An 8,968-nucleotide genomic window follows, 5' to 3' on the forward strand; every position below is an offset into this window, starting at 1 on the left:
TTAGGATACGTCTGAACCTTGTTAAAAATTATTGTAGTATATTGTAGTATCTTTTGGGAAATTAGTGTGTTTATTCTCTTATTGCAAAATATTTCTGTAGTATAGTAGAAGTATTTGTAGAAACTGTCTTACTAGAATTCTGTTACTGTAATCACGATAGGCTTAACAGGACAGGTGTCTGTGAGAAATCGGTACGAGTCACTGCAGGTAGAACAACAGAGGGAAGATGAGGAAGAGGGAACTGTTGCTGAGAATGTGGAAGTAGGAGGAAGGGAAAAGATAGGAAAGGGAAATGTATAGTAGAAGATAGAAAAAGACAGGTGGAACAGGGTCATGGTAAGGAAAAAAAGGGAGGAGGAAGTAGCTTCTGCAGCTGTCAGGAAAGATAGGAATGACAAAGAGAGGAGGGGATCAAAAGAGGTGAGTGGGGTTGGGGCTCTGGTCATAGGGGATTCCATTGGTAGACATGTGGGGAAAGTGTATGGAGAAACGGGAACCAGGTTAGGGTATTATCCAGGAATTAAGTTAAGGCAGGTGTTGAGAAAAGTAGAAGAGAAGGAGGAGGGAAGGTTTGGTACCAACAACGTTAGGCAACCAGGTATAAGTATCAACATAGTTTGGGATGTGCCGGATCTGGTAAATGCAGGACGGGTGAAGCTTAAGGAAGCGGAGATTGTTATCAGTGGAATACTGTGTAGCAGGGTTACTGACTGGACGGTGATTGGGGATTTAAATGAGACTTTGGAGTAGGTATGTGGGAAACTGGGAGTGACATTTCTAGATCCTAATGGGTGGTAGGACTTAGGGATCTGCACTCAGATGGCCTTCACTTAAACAGCAATGGTACGTATAAGGAAATGTGTTTACAAACGGTTATAGGGAGGCACATTCAGGGAAATGGGATGGTCTAGGGAGCGGCGATAAGGGTGAAGGAGGAAGTCAGGTAGGGATGAAATAAAATTGTTAGTGGTGAACTGTAGAAGTATTGTAAAGAAAGGATAGAATTAAGTAATTTTATAAATATATACTTACTAGTTATTGTAATATGAGTTGAATCATGGCTGAGAAATTACATAATGGATGCAGAATTTTTCTCACGGAACTGGAGTGTGTAACGTAGAGATAGGATATGATTGGTAGGAGGGGGAGTATTCATTCTGGCGAAAGAAGAATTCGTAAATTACGAAAAAGTTATAAGATGACGAACATGAAATTCTAGCTGCAAGGCTCATTTCTAAAAATTATGGGCAACTTAATGTCTTTGGAGTGTACAGACCGGGAAAGAGTAATGCTGACGCTGATTCAGAATTATTTGATAAGATAATCAGCTATGTAGGAAACGACATGGAAAGGAATGATATTGTACCTGGAGATACCAATTTACCAAATGTCAATTGGGAAGGTAATGCGAACGGCAGAAAACATGACAAAAGTGGCAAATAAGTTTGTATGGGAAGGACAGCTGATTGAGAAAGTGATGGAACTAACTAGAGGGAAGAATATTCTGGATGTGGTGCTGATAAAACCACATGAGCTCTATAGAGAAACCGAATAATATATGGTATTGTGATCAAAAATCTGTTTTCGTCGTTGTTAAAAATACATTTTATACAAAGGAAGTTATTAAAAGAAGGACTGTTAGGCAGTACCATATGGCTGATAAAGCAGGCATGAGGGAGTTTATAGAAAGTAACTATGATCGGTGGGAAGCGGTAAATAAAAATGTAAACAGATACTGGGATGGGTTTAAAGCAATTATTGAGGAATGTGAAAACAGGTTTGTACCTACAGAGGTGGTAATATTTTCGTGTGGCTATTTCTAGGCGAGTGCAGCCGTTGTAAGGCAGACCCTCCGATGAGAGTGGGCGGCATCTGTCATGTGTACGTAACTGTGAGTTATTGTGGTGGAGGATAGAGTTGTGTGTGGTGTGTGAGTTACGGGGATGTTGAGGACAGCACAAAAACCCAGCCCCCGGGCCATTGGAATTAACCAATGAAGGTTAAACTTCCAGACCCGGCCGGGAATCGAGCACGGGACCCTGTGAACCGAAGGCCAGTACGCTGTCCATTCAGCCAACAAGTCGGACTTAGAGGTGGTAAGGAATGGCAAAGAGCCACCTTATTATAACAGAGAAATAGAGAAGACGGAGGTGCAGACTGGAAATTAATAGAGTTAGAAATGGTTGTGGAAGTAAGGGGAAATTGAAGGAACTTACTAGGAAATTGAATTCAGGAACGACGTCAGCTAAGGATAACATGATGGCAAGCGTAATTCGGCTGTCATACAAATTTAAGTGAAAAATGGAAGGGTATGCATAGATACTTTAAAGCAGAAAATCTTTCCAAGAAGGACATTCCAGGTCCGGCCCCACGGTATAGGGGGCAATGAGTTCGCCTGTCAGCCGGCGGCCCCGGGTTCGATTCACGGTCGGGTCAGGGTTTTTAATTGTATATGATTAATATCCCTGGCGTGGGGCAGGGTGTTTTTGTCGTTCTTAATATTCCAATCCTCACATTCTACACGTTACACTACCACCATTTACACAATACACGCACGTTCCTCACATATGGTGCAAGTAGGGGCAAAAGATCTTCCTAGGTCAACGCCCGGAACAAATAGCATTAAAAAAAGGACTTTCCAGGTATTATTAATGAACAAGGGGAGTGTGTTTGTTAAGATCTTCAAAAGGCAGAAATATTCAGTCAGCATTATGTGAAGAGTTTTTGTTACAAGGATAATGTCCAGAAAGAAGAGGTGACTAATGCTAAAGGAGTATTAAAATTGACCTATGTTAACAATGATATTTACAATAAAATACAGAAGTCAAAAACGTTAAAAGCGGCCGGAATTTATAAGATTTCTGGGGATATACTAAATGGGTAGGTATAAAGCAACATAATATCTGAAGTACTTATTTCTTTATTGTTTGCATGAAGGAGCTATACCAAATGAATGGAGAGTTGCTATAGTAGCCCCTGTGTAGAAAGGAAAGGGTGATATACATAGAGCTGAAAATTACAGGCTGGTCAGTTTGACATGCATTGCATGTAAGTTTTGGGAAAGCATTCTTTCTGATATTTATACATCTTAACGAAATTGTTAACTGGTTCGATAGGAGGCAGTTCGGGTTTAGGAAAGATTATTCCACTGAAGCTCAACTTGTAGGATTCCAGCAAGGTATAGCAGATATCTTGGATTCAGGAGGTCAAATGGTCTGTATCGCGATTGACCTGTCTAAGCCATTTGACAGGGTGGATCATGGGAGACTACTGGCAACAATAAGTGTAATTGGACTTGACAAAAGAGTAACTGAATGGGTTGCTATATTTTTAGAAAATAGATCTCAGAGAATTAGAGTAGGCGAAGCTTTGTCTGGCCATGTAGTAGTTAAGAGGGGAATTCCTCAAGGCAGTATTATTGGACCTTTATGTTTTCTTATATACGGTATGTAAATTATATGAGTAAAGAAGTGGTATCAGAGATACTGCGTTTTTCGGATGATGTTATCCTGTATAGAGTAATAAATAAGTTACAAGATTGTGAGCAAGAGCAGGCAATGGTATGATGATAAACGGGCTTAAATTTCAAGTCGTAAGTTTTACAAATAGGAAAAGTCCTCTCAGTTTTAACAACTGTATTGATGGGGTGACAGTTTCTTATGGGGATCACTGTAAGTACCTGGGTGTTAATATAAGGAAAGACCTTCTTTGGGTTATTCACATTAGTGGGATTATGAATAAAGGGTACAGATCTTTGCACATGGTTATGAGGTGTTTAGAGGTTATTGTAAGAATATAAAATAGAGGGCATACAAGTCTCTGGTTAGCCCTCAAATAGAGTGTGGTTCCAGTGTGTGGGACCCTCACCAGAATTATTTGATTCAAGAACTGGAAAACACCCAAAGAAAAGCAGTTCGATTTGTACTGGTTGATTTCCGACAAAAGAGTAGCGTTAAAATTATGTTGTAAAGTTTGGGCTGGGAAGACTTGGGAGAAAGGAGACGAACAGCTCGACTAAGTGGTATGTTCCGAGCTGTCAGTGGAGAAGTGGCGTGAAATGACGTCAGTAGACGAATGTTTGAGTGGTAGCCTTAAAAGTAGGAAATTTCACAATATGAAGGTAAAGTTGGAATTCAAGAAAACAAACTGGGGCAAATATTCGTTTATAGGAAAGGGAGTTAGAGAATCGAATAACTTACTGAGGGATATGTTGAATACATTTCCAATTTTTTTAAATCATTTAAAAAAAGGCTAGGAAAATAACAGATAGGGAATCTGCCACCTGGGCAACTGCCCTAAATGCAGATCTCTAGTGATTTATTTATTTATTTATTTATTTATTTATTTATTTATTTATTTATTGTGATTCATACAGGCACACATCTAATGATATAAAATACCTATACACATTACTACATTAAATGAAAAGAAAGATCTTAAAATTACATTAACCCTTATGAAAGTCTTTGTTTGAACAAAGAAGTTGTAATAAAGTCTCTTTATTTGTCGTCGTCAACATGAGCATGGCCTCAAATGAAAATAAAATTAGCATAAAGCGTAACGTGGAAGTTAGCTGCGCGGTTAGGGTCGCACAATAGTGAGCTTGTATTCGGGAGATGATGGGTTCGAATCATACCGTCGGCAGCTGTGAAGATGGTCCGTTTGAACTTGTGGGATCGTGTTAGGCGGACGGACGTTTTCTACATAGAGTACCCGTAAATTGTTACCACCATTCTTATGTAATTCATACATTTATTTGTATCGGGTCACGAGATCATATTTGCTGCTAAGTTTGGCTGGACCGTTCTCTATAGCTGCAGTCACTTAAGTGCGGCCAGTATCCAGTAATCGGGCAGCCCTGAAGATGGTTTTCCGCGGTTTCCCATTTTCACACCAGGCAAATGCTGGGGCTGTACCTTAATTAAGGCTACGGCTGCTTCCTTCCCATTCCTAGGCCTTTCCTGTCCCATCGTCGCCATAAGAATATCTGCGTCGGTGCGACGTAAAGCAAATAGAAAAAAAAAAGTTTGGCTGTCACGTGAAAGGAATGGCATAGTCGGTATCTGATGACTTCTGTGAAGTGGACACGAAATGGTGTTATGTGAGAACTACTGTAGTTAACAGAGTTCATGCGCCAGGTTCTCTTCTTATCAACCAGGTCATGCTTTCAGAGCGTTCCTTTGTGTCTTTATGATGAAATAAAAACATGAACGACTTATTCGACAAGATGAACAACTATCCAGATGATGTGTTTTTATGTTTCATATTATTATAATATTAAGTTAAATTGGACTGAAAAATAATTATGTGTGGTCCTAGGAAGTAATGCTAGCCTGTGATGTACGGGTAGCGTGCCTGTTTCTGACCTGGACACCATGGGTTCGATTCCAGGCTATTCCAGGGATTTTAATTGCGAACTAAGGAATGAACCGGGTTCACTCAGCCTCATGAGACCAACTGTGAACCTGTCCCTTAGCGGCCAAGTTTTCGGAATCCAGTTTTCAGACAATTCATTTTTCCAAATGTAACTTGTTCCTTTTCCGTGACCAAATTTATCCAAGTCCAATTTTCGGAAGCAATTTTTCCGAATATAGGCCTATTCATTTTTAAAAAACCTGATTTCCTTAATCGTTTCCATATCCCTAAAATATATTTCGGACAACTTTCTAGAATTGCGTGAACACGGTTGCGACCAATTGTCACTTGTTCTGGATTACTTTTACACCAACTATATTGCAGGGACGCCGGCCCCGTGGTGTAGGGGTAGCGTGCCTGCCTCTTACCCGGAGGCCCCGGGTTCGATTCCCGGCCAGGTCAGGGATTTTCACCTGGAGGGCTGGTTCGAGGTCCACTCAGCGTACGTGATTAGAATTGAGGACCTATCTGACGGTGAGATAGCGGCCCCGGTCTAGAAAGCCAAGAATAACGGCCGAGAGGATTCGTCGTGCTGACCACACGACACCTCGTACTCTGCAGGCCTTCGGGCTGAGCAGCGGTCGCTTGGTAGGCCAAGGCCCTTCAAGGGCTGTAGTGCCATGGGGTTTGGTTTTTTTTTTATATTGCAGGGACAGCGTTCAATATTTTCTCGTTATCAATGCGGGTGGTAGTAACGATGTAAGTGAGAGGGAATATAATTCTCTGGTAAGACCCCCAATTAAACTATGGTTCCAGTGTAGTGAACCACACCACAATTACTTGTTACAGGAACTGGAGAAGATTCAAAGGAAAGGAACACGATTTGTTCTGGTGATTTCCGACAGAAGAGCAGTGTTACGAAAATGTTGCAAACTTATGGTTGGGAAGACTTGGGAGTAAGGAGACGAGTTGCTCTACTAAGAGGTATGTTCCGAACTGTCAGGAGGGAGATGGCGTCGGTTGAAATTAGTAGATGAATAAGCTTGAGTGAAGCTTTCGATGATAGGAGAGGTCTCAATACGAAGAAAATGATGGAATTCAAGGGGACAAATTGGGGAAATATTCATTTCCAGGAAAAAATAGGGACTGAAATAATTAATCAAGGGAAATGCTCGATAAATTTCCTTTAAAGTCAGTTAAAAAAAGACTAGATAAGCAATTGATAGGGAATCTGCCACCTGTGTGACAGCCCTATATGCAAAGCAATGATTGATTGATTGATTGATTGATTGATTGATTGATTGATTGATTGATTGATTGATTGATTGATTGATTGATTGATTGATTGATTGATTGATTGATTGATTGATTGATTGACAATAAGCAATGGACCAACAACACTAGTAATGGGTTGCATTACAAATTTCAACTATGGTTGTAATTTTGAAAGATTCATTCTGACAGTTCTTAAAGGGAGGTCCGTTTACTGCCTACGTAGGTGGGAAGAAAGGAGTAGAGGGTATGGTTGTCATGGAAACGTGGGCGGGTCCACTGCGGTTGCCATGGAGATAAGCCTGCTGGCCGGCTCGAGTTGCTTGGAGTTGCCAAACCTCACTCTACTGAGCGGTGTGAACGAACAAGTGAGCTGGAAACGAGGCCCAGGAGAACGGAATTCAAGGATGTGGCAACAACGTGCAATGGCACGTGCAATGCTCCTCCCTCCAACCCTATATGTCAGAATGCTTCTTTAAATGTTACGAATATAGTGATGAGGAGGCGTCATCCAGACTTCTACTCTACAGTCAGAATTACAGTAATTACAAGGAGTTCACGAATGTATGGTAAATGAGTTCGGAATGGGACGGATGTTCAAGGCAATACCAAGAAAATTGTGGAAAATTCTTCAGAGGAGAATAAAAGTATTGTTATGGAGCACAGGGCTTACAATGAAGAAAGGCGCCGTCTTGATATATTTCGCCAGCTTGGCTACAACTTCACATTATTATTATTTTTCCGTCATTATTATTCAACCACTTATCTAAATCGACAGGAGTAATTTTATAGGAATTGAATTTTTTTTAAATCGGATTTGAGTTTCAGGAAAAATAACTTTCGGAAAATTTGTATTCGGTGTACTTGATGTAGGCAATTTTGACTTTCTGAAAAGCTTTCTTCTAAAAAGTTCGATTCGGAAAGTTGATCTGATACGAGAGACAGCAGACGTGATCAAGAAATCCTAGCAATATGGCTGGAGAATATCGTGATCCTGACCATGTGGCGGGAGACTATAGCGTGAAAGTCGAACTGGTGAAATAGTTTATCGAGCAGGGCACTATTTTCTATCGTCAGAGAATGGAGCAACTTATTTTACGCTATCAACAATGCTTGAATAATGTTGGTAATTGTGGCAAAAAAATAAAGGAATGATATTGAAATGCAAATGTGTTTTTATTAAGGACAATTTTTATATGATCTTCTAAAAAGAATAAATGAAACTTTCTTTCATGGGTGGCGCTGACTTTTGAACAGTGGGTCCTGAACTGAGCATAATGATTCAATAGTATTTCAATTAAAGAGATTTAACGTCGTATACAATAACACATTGTATGTTTCACGAACTAAAGAGTTTCAGCTCTCTCTCGGCCGTTAATAATTTAACTGTTGTCGCTGGTGTTCTTTAACAAAACTTGCTCAGTACAACTTGTTCAACAGTCTGAGTTAAATACAATCATACCGAGCTCGCTAGCTGCAGTCGCTTAAGTGCGGCCAGTATCCAGTAATCGGGAGATAGTGGCTTCGAGCCCCACTGTCGGCAGCCCAGAAGATGGTTTTCCGTGGTTTCCCATTTTCACACCAGGCAAATGCCGGGGCTGTACCTTAATTAAGGCCACGGCCGCTTCCTTCTCATTCCTAGGCGTTTCCTATCCTTTCGTCGCCATAAGACGTATCTGTGTCGGTGCGACGTAAAGCAAATAGCAAAAAAAAAAAAAAAATAGAATCATCATCATCACCAATCACTACTACTGCTAAAATGTGTTCTTTCCGTTCATTTCGTACGGTGGGCCTCCTAGAGGGTAAAGCACTCTGTCGGGTCAGGAGATGTGTTGCTGTGATTTGAGGTGCGGAGAAGGTGATAGGGAAGCGGCCGTGCCCTATAAAATGAACTTTCACGGCAATCACCTTAGTGAGGAGAATGGAAATCCGCGGAAAACCTTTCTCAGGACAGCCGACGATGGGACCACCCCCCACCAGCTTCCGCATTCAGAGATGTAAAGCGGTGGCCACTGCCAATCCAGAGTCCACTCTGCTTGCTCATCAGTCACCACTGGTCTGCATTTAAGATTCTCACCTAGGTGATAGATTATCTATCAGTCAATTAGTATTTTCTTAAATGATTTCAAAGCAGTTGGTAATTCACCGAACATCTTCCTTGGTTAATTATTCCATTCCCTAATCCCTGTTCCTATAAACGAATATTTGCTCCAATTTTTCCTCTTGTTCCAACTGTACCATCATATTATCTTTCCTATTTTTAAGGACTCCATTTAAGCTTTTTCCTTCACTAATGTCTTGTGGTGTTTTCTTACTAACAAGCTCCGTGAATGTAACGTCC

This window comes from Anabrus simplex, chromosome 1, assembly GCF_040414725.1.
Source record: "Anabrus simplex isolate iqAnaSimp1 chromosome 1, ASM4041472v1, whole genome shotgun sequence".
Taxonomy (NCBI): domain Eukaryota; kingdom Metazoa; phylum Arthropoda; class Insecta; order Orthoptera; family Tettigoniidae; genus Anabrus; species Anabrus simplex.